This window comes from Myotis davidii, unplaced genomic scaffold (assembly GCF_000327345.1).
Source record: "Myotis davidii unplaced genomic scaffold, ASM32734v1 scaffold488, whole genome shotgun sequence".
NCBI lineage: Eukaryota > Metazoa > Chordata > Mammalia > Chiroptera > Vespertilionidae > Myotis > Myotis davidii.
In genome coordinates this window covers 2,073,462-2,083,996 of record NW_006300365.1, presented here as the reverse complement: position 1 = coordinate 2,083,996, position 10,535 = coordinate 2,073,462, and the positions used below count along the sequence as shown (strand labels likewise).

Genomic DNA, 10,535 nt, shown 5'->3' with positions numbered 1-10,535 from the left:
CACCGGAATCCTGTTCTCTCCACTTAGTTCACTCCGATTTTCAAAGGAATAAAATAATCTGTAAGTTTGGAATGCTGCACGAGCAGCACATTTCCCCCCTCAGCATTTGTCTCTGAAGCCCAGCAGTACAAATTTCCTACTGGTTATTTTCGCCTTAGTGACTCTATTGTGGTTTCTCATTTCCTCAATAGTAAAATTGCACTTACTAATGATGACTTTAATATCGCCAACGCTAAAATTCATGTTTTGGTGGTTGTTTTCTCTGACAAAGTAGAGTATGATTATTTGGAAACCCTCCCTTTGAGCAGCCACATAATATTTGGTGCCCTATCTTCTTTTGTACCTCCTTGCTATTTCCTTTGTTATACTTACTGCAAGGGGCATGGTTACAAAAGAAATACTGAGACAAAAAATACTGAGAAAGTCAACAGAAAGGTAGGAGACAGAATATACTATGTTAAACATGCATTATTTTCTCATATTTTATATATCTGCCCTTTAAATAATCCAGTATGCATATAATGGCCATTTTATATCTATGACTATATACTCTATAAAATATATAACAAAACTCAGAGACATGCCATTCATAGACAAAGCATATACATGTGAAATAAGAACCATTATAAAGAGGATATTATGAGGTTCAAATGCATAACACATTAATGCATGCTTCAGTATTTATATGAGTTAATACTAGGACATCAGCAGACAGGTTAATTTGTAAATATATCCTGGATAGAGTAAAATCTGAATCATAATTTTTTAGAAAATCATGTAAATAGATTGGTTAAAATAAGCAAGGACTTTGTCAATGAGAGTGGCATGTGTAAAGAAAGTCACTATGATAGCTGTAGAAGCAGATTATCGAAGAGTTCTCTAAGCCCATTAAATATTACTAAATAAGATTTTTCAGTGTGTTAAATTTAACCAGATTGAATGTTTTGAATTTTTTCCACTGAACAACTTTAAATGATTTGCTTTTTAATGAGTCATTTGCATTTAATCATAAATTAGGAATACAACATCTTTAACTTGGTTATTTCCATTAGACTATGTTCTTTCAGGACTTTATGTTTTTCTGTAATAAAGACACAGATTCCTCAAAATATATTTCAAATGTAAATGATGAGGAAAATACTTATTTATAAAGAATCCTGGGATATATAGTACTTACAATAGCAAACTCAGAGGTGTGCAATAAAATTTCAAAAATGTTATTGCTAAACCATTTACAACTCCAGAAGACTCTTTTTAAAAGGAAGACAGAAACAGAAATTTCATAAAAGTGATTCACAAGACAGAGCTATTATTGATAGAGAAAAGCTGAATTTCTAAGGAATAGATGAATCAGAAACAAATTTATGAATAGTACATCAAAGTACATGAAATTTTTAAAAATTCATCATTTGGGGAGAACTATAATTCATTCTAGCTATAACAAGTAAAAAGATAAAAAGAAGAAAGTATATTTACATAGGATTGAACATAAATTATTTAGAATCCTTAATAATTGCCTGCCTCTTTTTTTATAGTAACAGCTTTATTGAGATTGAATTCACATGTAATAAGTCACTTTTTTAAAATTGTGGCTTTTTGTCACGCAACTAACACTACTACCTATTAAAATATTAGAATACTTTCAAAAACTCCAAAAGAAACTTGATACCCATTATCTATCATTTCCTATTTTCTCCCAATTCCCAAACCCCCAAACCCTAGGCAAACACTAGTCTATTTAAAATCTGTATGAAGCTTGATAATCTGAATATTTCATATAAATAGAATAACATAACATCTAATATTGTGTGACTGGATGTTTTTTTCACTTAGCATGATTTCAGGGTCCATGCATGTTGTAGCTTGTATCAGTACTTTACTCCTTTTTTGTTACCAAATCATATCCCATTGAATGGCAATACCAAAAAACTTTACCCATTCATCAGTTGATGGACATTTGAGTTGTTTCCACTTTTTGACTACTAGAATGCTGCTATAAATATTTGTGTACCAGTTTTTGTGTAGATATATGTTCACCTCACTTGAATATATAACCAGGAGTGGAATAGTCTTGCACAGTAAAAAATTATCATGGCCTTGTATATTAAGTAAAAATAAAACAAAAATAAACTTTAGACATGGTTTGTGGTCACTCAATGGTCTCTAGCTTTATAATGCTGTACAATTAAAGTTGATATCCTGAATTATAATCTTTAGGCACTGTAGGGGCATCAGATTGTCAGAAAGATATTAGAATCTTTGTTTACCACATTACACTTACTCAGCAGACTATTGGAAAAACATTTTTTTTTGAAATTTTCAGCAATAAGGTTTAAAGCAAATTATTATTGAATTAGACCCAATTAAAAGTATATTCACAACTTGATGGTATTCTTTTTCTTTAAAATGATGATCACATTGATAATATTGTTAAATGAAAAAATCATTTAATGATGAAATTATTCAGCAGACACTTAAACAAATTAAATTAACGTAATAGTATTTGTGTCGTAACCATAGTAGGTATTTGTACTATAATACCAGTATCTAATCCTGAGTAGAAATAATCTGATGAATCTAATGGGGTCAAAGCAATCTATATGAGAAGAATGTGTTCTACATTTTTTGTGGATGTTCTCAGACCAAAATTTGTCAAAATGCAGTATTTTCAAGCAATGCCTAGGATTAAACATAATCCTACAAGAGAGATCCACTCTCTTAGAAAATCTCTAGTACACTATACAGTATTGTTAAGTACAGGCATATTTCATTATATTGCACTTCACTTTATTGTGCTTCAAGATACTGTGTTATTTACAAATTTAAGGTTTGTGGCAACTGTGCATTGGCCACTTCTATTGATGCCTTTTTCCCAACACCATGTGCTCACTTCATGTCTCTCTACCACATTTTGGTAATTCTCAGAATATTTTAAATTATTTCATTATTATTCTATTTATTATGGTGATCTCTATCAGTGATCTTTGACATCAGTATTGAAATCATTTTGGGTCACCACAAACCATGCTCACGTAAGACAAGGAACTTAACAGATGCTGTGTGTGTTCTGACTGTTCCACCAACTAACCATTCCCTTCTTTCTCCATCTTCTTGGGCATTTCTATTTCCTGAGATGGAGCAATATTAAAATTAGGCCAATTATAACTCTATAATGGTCTCTATGTGTTCAAGTGAAAGGAAGATTCACACATTTCTTAATTTAAATCAAAAGCTAGAAATGATTTAGTGAAGAAGGCATGTTGAAAGGCAAGGTAGGTCAAAAGCAAGGCCTCCTGCACCAAACAATTAGCTTAAATTGTAAATGAAAATGCAAAGTTCTTAAAGGAAATTAAAAGTCCTGCTCCAGTGAACACACAAATGATAAGAAAGTGAAACAGCCTTATTACTGATATGGAGAACCTTTTAGTGGACTGGATAGAAAATCAAACTAGCCACAACATTCCCTGAAGCCAAAATCTAATCCTGAATGAAGTTTTAATTCTATTCAATTCTATGAAGGCTGAGAGGGGTGAGGAAGCTGCAGAAGAAGAGTCTGAAGATAATAGATGTGGGTTATTGAGATTTAAGGAAAGAAGCCATATACGTAACATAAAAATGCAAGGTGACACAGCAAGCATTGATGTAGAAACTGCAACAAATTATCCAGAAGGCCTAGCTAAGATCATTAATGAAGGTGGGTACACTAAACAACAGATTTTTCAATGTACACAATATAGCCTTATATTGAAAGAAGATGATATCTAAGACTTTAAAAGGCTAAGAAAGAGAAGTCAACGCTTGGCTTCAAATCTTTAAAGGGACAGGATGACTGTCTTGTTAGAGGCTAATGCAGCTAGTGACTTTAAGTTGAAGCCAATGGTCATTTGCCATTCTGAAAACCCTAGGGCCCTTACGAATTATGCTTCATCTACTATTCCTGTGCTCTACAAATGGAACAACAACAACAAAAAAGCCTGGATGACAACATATCTGATTACAATATGGTTTACTGAGTTCTTTAAGCCTACCCACTATTGACACCAACTGCTCAGAAAGATGATTCCTTTCAAAATATTGCTCATTGTCAGTGTATCTTGTTACCCAGGAGCTCTAATGGAAATGTACAGTCAGTTTAATGTCGTTTTCATGCCTGCTAACACAACATTCTACAGCTCATTGATCAAGAATTATAACTTTCAAATCTTACGAAATATATCTCATACGGCTATAGCTGTCATAGATAGTGATTGCTCTGACGGGTTCAGGCAAAGTACATTGAAAACCTGGAAAACATTCATCATTCTAGGTGCTATTAAAAACACTCAGGATTCACAAGAAGGGGTCAAAATATTAATATTAGCAGGAGTTTGGCAGAGTTGATTCTAATCTTTATGGAAGACCTTAATGGGTTCAAGACTTCAGTGGAAGAAGTAGCTGCAGATGTGGCGAAAATAGCAAGAGAACTAGAATTATAAGTGGAGCCTGAAGATGTGAATTGGTTGCTGCGATCTCATGACAAAATTGTAGTGGATGCTGTTACCTATGGATGAGCAAAGAAAGTGGTTTCTTGAGATGAAATCTACTCCCGGTAAAGATGTTGTGAAGACTGTTGAAATGACCATGAAGGATCTATACTCTTACATTAACTTAGTTGATAAAGAAATGGCAGGGTTTGGGGGATTGAATCCAATTTTGAAAGAATTCTTATTTTTGGTAAAATTATATCAAGCAACATTGTATGCTACAGAGAAATTGTTCAAAAAGGTAAAATCAATAAATGTGGCAAACTTCCTTGTTTTCTTATTTTAAGAAATTATCACAGCCACCCCAATCTACAGCGACCACCACCCTTATCAGTCAGCATCCATCAATATCAAGGCAATACTCTCCATCAGCAATATGTTACAACTCACCGAAGGCTCAGATAATGGTTAGCCTTCATTAGCAGTAAAGTATTTTTAATTAAGGGATTCACATACAATTTTTATACATAATGCTACACAATAATGTAAACATAACTCTATATGCACTGAAGAACCAAAAAATTGTGTGATTTGCTTCGTTGAGATATTTTCCTTATTGCAGTGTTTAGGAACCAAACTGCAATATGTCCAATGTATGCCTTTTTAACTACATTGTTGTAAATTAGTTCTCTAGAACTTATCCATCCTACATGATTGAAAATGTATGCTGTCTGACCAACATTTCCCCATTTCTTCCACATCTTCAGCCCTGGTGGTGATGTGGTAGCCAAGTGACGCATGAATTAAAGCTATAAATTACTGTGGAACATTTTTGAAGAATATTGAATATTTATATTGAAGTGACTTTGTTTGGTTGCTTTGTCTTTCACAAAAAGTTTTACTTGATTTCTACTGTGTTTTATTTCCCTGGATTCCAAGTAAGCTCACTGGTTGACTGTTTCCTGTCTGCAGAATACACTCAGAGGATTTCCTCAGGGCTTCAATGCAGAGAAGCCAGAGCTTCAGGTATGGTTTACCTGTTAACATAGAGTGTCATGTGCCTCTTATCTTTAAACTCCTTTTCCTTCTTCCTTCCTTCCTTCCTTCCTTCCTTCCTTCCTTCCTTCCTTCCTTCTTTCCTTCCTTCCTTCCTTCCTTCCTCCCTTCCTCCCTCCCTCTCTCCCTCCCTTCCTTCCTTTACTTACTTATTGTTGCTGGTTCTCAATTTTGGTTTCCCGTTGAAATAACTTAGAAAGCTATAAAGATATGATGCCTGAGTCTCATCTGTGGAGATACTTATTTAATTGGTCTGAGATGTGGTCTGGCATCAGGATTTTCAAAAATTGCTGACATGTTGCTGATGTACAGCCCATTGTTGCAAATCACTGTCTTCACTAAACCCAGCTGTATGCTATGTTCCTCTGTCTTTAAAATCAAATACTGCCCTGGCCAGGTTGCTCAGTTCGTTGGAGTGTCATACACCAAAATGATTGTGGGTTCAATTCCTGGTCAGAGCACATACCTAGATTGAAGGTTCAATCCCTGGTTGGGCACATATGGGAGGCAACTGATTGATATCTCTCTTCTCTCTCTCTCTCTCTCTCTCTCTCTCTCTCTCTCTCTCTCTCTCTCTCTCCTCTTCCTTTCTCTCTGTAAAATCAATTAATAAATATCTTTGTGTGATAATTAGGGAAAAAAGTATCTGAGATAAAAATAGACTATCAATTTAAATTGAATCCATAATCTTTACCATTAATGTTTGTATTTTGTGCCCTAGCATTATAAAAATTACCTAGTAAATTATTGCAGGGTGGTGTAACTATTTTATTTAATTTCCAAAATTGTCCAAGCATGTTTCTCACAATGTTTTATAAACACATTCCCAATTAATAGCCTAAAAACAACATGGAAATATCCTGGCATTTTCTCCTTTCTAAAGAGAATCCTTCCACTTCTGAATTTCCTCTGTGGTATCTCACAGGATAGCTGTGTTTCACCCCAGGCTTAGCTGTGGAAATGGGTTGTGAGTGACTCCAACTTACTGTGACTCTTTCTACCCCCTGCCTTAAATATGGACCCCTGCTTCAGACTGTAAAACTTCACTGAGACAAGGAAAGAATATTAAGTTAATATACTTAGAAAAACACAAGTCAAAGCAAATTAAAGATGTCCCCTCTAATTATTCTTTTGATTCCATAAAAACTGAATCAACAGTTCCAATTTAATTCTTGACAACTCTCTTGTCAATGTCTTAACATCTTGTTTGCTGACAAGTTATTTACTAGTAATCTAGAAAGTTCATTTAAATTATATAATTTCTTTTGTGTCTCACTTAAAAACTGCAGTTTTTCAGTTAGCTCTAAGAATTTCATAATATGATATGTTTTGCAGGTATAAAATGTCCCTTTAATAATTGCTGTCTCTCTCTCATTTAAAAATAGATTCCCTACTGTTATATTTGTAGTTCAACTGCTTTTGCTAGCTACCATTTTCTCTAGACTAAAATTTTGCTAGCTACCTTTTTCTCTAGACTAAAATTGATATTGCCACCCCCCAGAGCATAACATGGCTTTCCTAGTACTGAGACATAATTAAGAGACTGAATCCAGTGTTCCCTGGCTTTCTAATACTAGCTCTTTAAAATATAAATTTAGTTATGAGGTTCTGTCCCTGGGGGGAAATACCAGTGACAACCCAATCAGTTTCTGGCAGTTAAGTTTCAAATAACAGTGGGGTTTCTGTGTTGGTTCTGGGCAATTTTTCTGCTGCCAGTCAAGGATCTTCTCTTAGAAGCATTTTTTGTCAAATCTTTCTAGGGACAGACTTTTGATTGACAATATAAGATTTTACTCATTGACATGATGCCAGGTTTGTGTACAAACAGCAAGGAATTTTATTAGTAACTTTAGAATGATATAATTTAATATTTGAATATGTTAGTGTGTACTTAACTAGAATCATGTATATACACTTCTTACCTAACACTGAGCATATCTTGGCGTTTAAAATAGAATGTTTAAGTGCCTAAATGTCCTGAAGCTTTAGGACAAAGGTTAATGAAGATAAAGGAGTGATTTAAATTTATAAGGGAAGGATTTCGTCATTAGAGTTAGCACAGCTGTGGTGGTAATGTTAAAGATGATACATTAATGAGACTTTATCATAACAAAGTCCTGGCATCCCTGCTTACAAAGCTCATATTCAGTAGTAATATAACCACACCTGCTTTAGAAAAAAAGATATAAGGAAGAGAGTCAGAGTTACGCAGCTCGTAGTAATACCTTTGACTCCATAAGAATGACTTACAAAGGTGATATCTTCTTTATTTTTTAAAAAAATATATTTTATTGATTTTTATAGAGAGGAAGGGAGAAAGATAGAGAGTCAGAAACATCGATTAGAGAGAAACATTGATTAGCTGCCTCCTGCACACTCCCCTACTGGGGATGTGCCCGCAACAAGGTACATGCCCTTGACTGGAATCGAACCCGGGACCCTTCAGTCCCCAGGCCGACGCTCTATCCAGTGAGCCAAACCGATCAGGGCTATCTTCTTTATTTTTAAGGAGCATGTCCCATATTTCCACAACCCAAGTTTTGAAGCTGCATGTTCTATATACTTGTAGTGAAGCTTCATTAATGTAGTGTCCATAGTACTCTTATCAAAATAAAACTTCTGTTCATGGGAGCCCCCAAGTGGCTGCACTAATATACACCTCCCCAGTCATAATAACGTAATGTATTGGCAGGATTCATGAGCATTTCACTAGGCTTTGTCCTCTTCCCTCTTACTTGCCTCACTTAACCCGTGAGGGAACAATGTTCAGCATTACCTGTAAATAATCTCTTAGCCATTTTTTCATGAGGACCTAGAAAAAGAATAAAGTGATATTCCCAAAGTCTCCACATACAATGTGTGACACTTTTTATTTCTATAATATAAAACAATATGTCAATGATGGCACTTATAAAGTGGTATAATTTAGAGGTGATAATAGCTAAACATTATTTTGTATTATATAGGACATTTTTTTCTATTTTAATTTGACATTCTTTAAACTTGTCCAATATAATAAAAAAAATTACTTGTTTTTAATATCATTTTTAAATCTATGGATTTATGAAATTTAGAAAAGACACAAGTTTTATTCAATCCTTGCTTGTCAATAAATATCAGCAAAATATCAGTAATTCTGACTCTTCCTGTAATTATATTTTTATTCAATGTTAAATAATCATACAATTTAATAAAGTTAAGTTAATTGTATTGCAAAACCAAATTGATGGCTATGTAAAAGCCATTTGCCACAAAGTGCTTATATATTGTATATCTTTCTAGTAATTTTACTCTATAATTTTCCTTTAAAACAATCTATTTTTAATCCATAGTTCCCTAAAATGAAAGTAAGTCCATTAGATCTTCTGCTGGAGAATTGTGTTTTATTATCAATAAATCTCTGAATATATTTTACCATATATTTCATTTATTTGACTCTTAATCTACTTATTTTTACTATTGAAAATGAATCATGAATTATACTGGATTTTTATGTATTTATATTCTGTAGCATTTAGCAATTTAAGTAATCCAGTTTACCTATAACTATGATAGAAACTATCTGAATGAAATAATTCTGTGTAACACTGTCTTATACTGAGAACTGTCAGTGGTAAATCAAAATCTTTCTCCTATATCCCAAAGGTTCATATAGACCTAGTGAAACAACTTTTTAAAAAATTTATTATTATTATTAGTTTTTATTTCAGGATATCTCCCATGAATCAATGGGACTGGACTGGGGACAGATTCAAATTAGAGCCATCACCCTGGAATCAGTATATTATGCCCCTAAGGCATGTATATCATGCTTGGGATCCTCTTTCTTAGTTATATTTTCCCCAAAGAGCCTCTGTTGTCCCTCTGAAAAAAGATTTCTGATGTGTTCGCCACCAACCCCAGCTACCTTTGGGTACCAGGCTAAGTAAGCTTTGTTGTGTGACCTTGAGAAAATCATCTTAAAGTCCTGAGCTCCAACTTAAAATGAAATAGGAATAGAACATGAATCCAAATCCCTTCCCATTACTTTCAAAGGAGTATATTTTTAAATATGATATAAATTATATCTCATATTAATATTAAATTTGTTTAACAAATATTTCTTGAGCATCAACATGTACCTAAATAGCAATGTCCTCATCTCTGGGGTATTAGAGAGGGAAAAAAAGGTCCCTGAACTTGTAGAGCTTATATTCTACTGTGGCCAGCATTTTCCTGCAGCCCAAAACACTTCCCCCAGACTCATCCTAATTAGGTACCAGAGTCTGCAAAAAATCTCTGCTGACTTTAACCAATCTCTTAACAGCCTCTCTTGAGTAGGAAAGCTAACTTCAGACTTTACTTTGGAGTCCCTAAGCAAGATAAGAATGTGTAAAAAATACAAGATCAGCAACAAAACGTTTCTGAAACAATCAACATCACTATAAAATGAAGCTACACCAAATCTGTTTGAATACCAGAGTAACAAATTTAAGTTTTCATTCAGCAACAACCAAAATCACATATGTCAAAACATCAGTAAATAAATCCCTAGATACATATCAACCTGAACTTGCAATACTACATTATAGTGGAATGACACTTAAGATCCATTTTATACATATTTTTAACATTTTAAAGAAGAATGTAAGAATGATATTAGCCTACTAAATTGTAGGTGATGGATCAGCAGCCTTATTTCCACTTACCATACCTTATACATCTTCTGCTTGCTGACAGCCTACACTTTGGAATGATGGTTATGAGTTGTTCTTAAGCAACTGAGCTGTCTAATCCAGAGGTGGGTGCTCTTCTCTCCCTTCTTCTCTATGATGAAGCAGGTGTCTTCTTCTAAGGCCTCTTTTGAAAATTCTAATTTTTCCTATATTTCCCCCTATTATTTCTTTCATTTATGTGAGAGGAGAAGAACCGTTATTATTGAAATCCTATGTATCTTGAGGACCAAAGGACACCCCATTAATCATGATGTAATATTGCTAGTCTAGAGACACTAATCCATGTGTCACCAGGAAACCT

The 10,535-nt window shown here is 33.9% G+C and overlaps 1 long non-coding RNA gene across 1 annotated transcript in view; it reads left to right on the top strand.

Moving 5' to 3' along the window:
* The first annotated feature begins 289 nt into the window (after nucleotides 1–289).
* LOC107185141 overlaps nucleotides 290–10,535 on the top strand; it is a 156,046-nt gene continuing 145,800 nt past the window's right edge. Inside the window, exons 1-2 of the long non-coding RNA XR_001516060.1 lie at nucleotides 290–435; nucleotides 5,403–5,489. This is a non-coding gene — a long non-coding RNA (uncharacterized LOC107185141). The remainder of the gene's footprint in view (nucleotides 436–5,402; nucleotides 5,490–10,535) is intronic.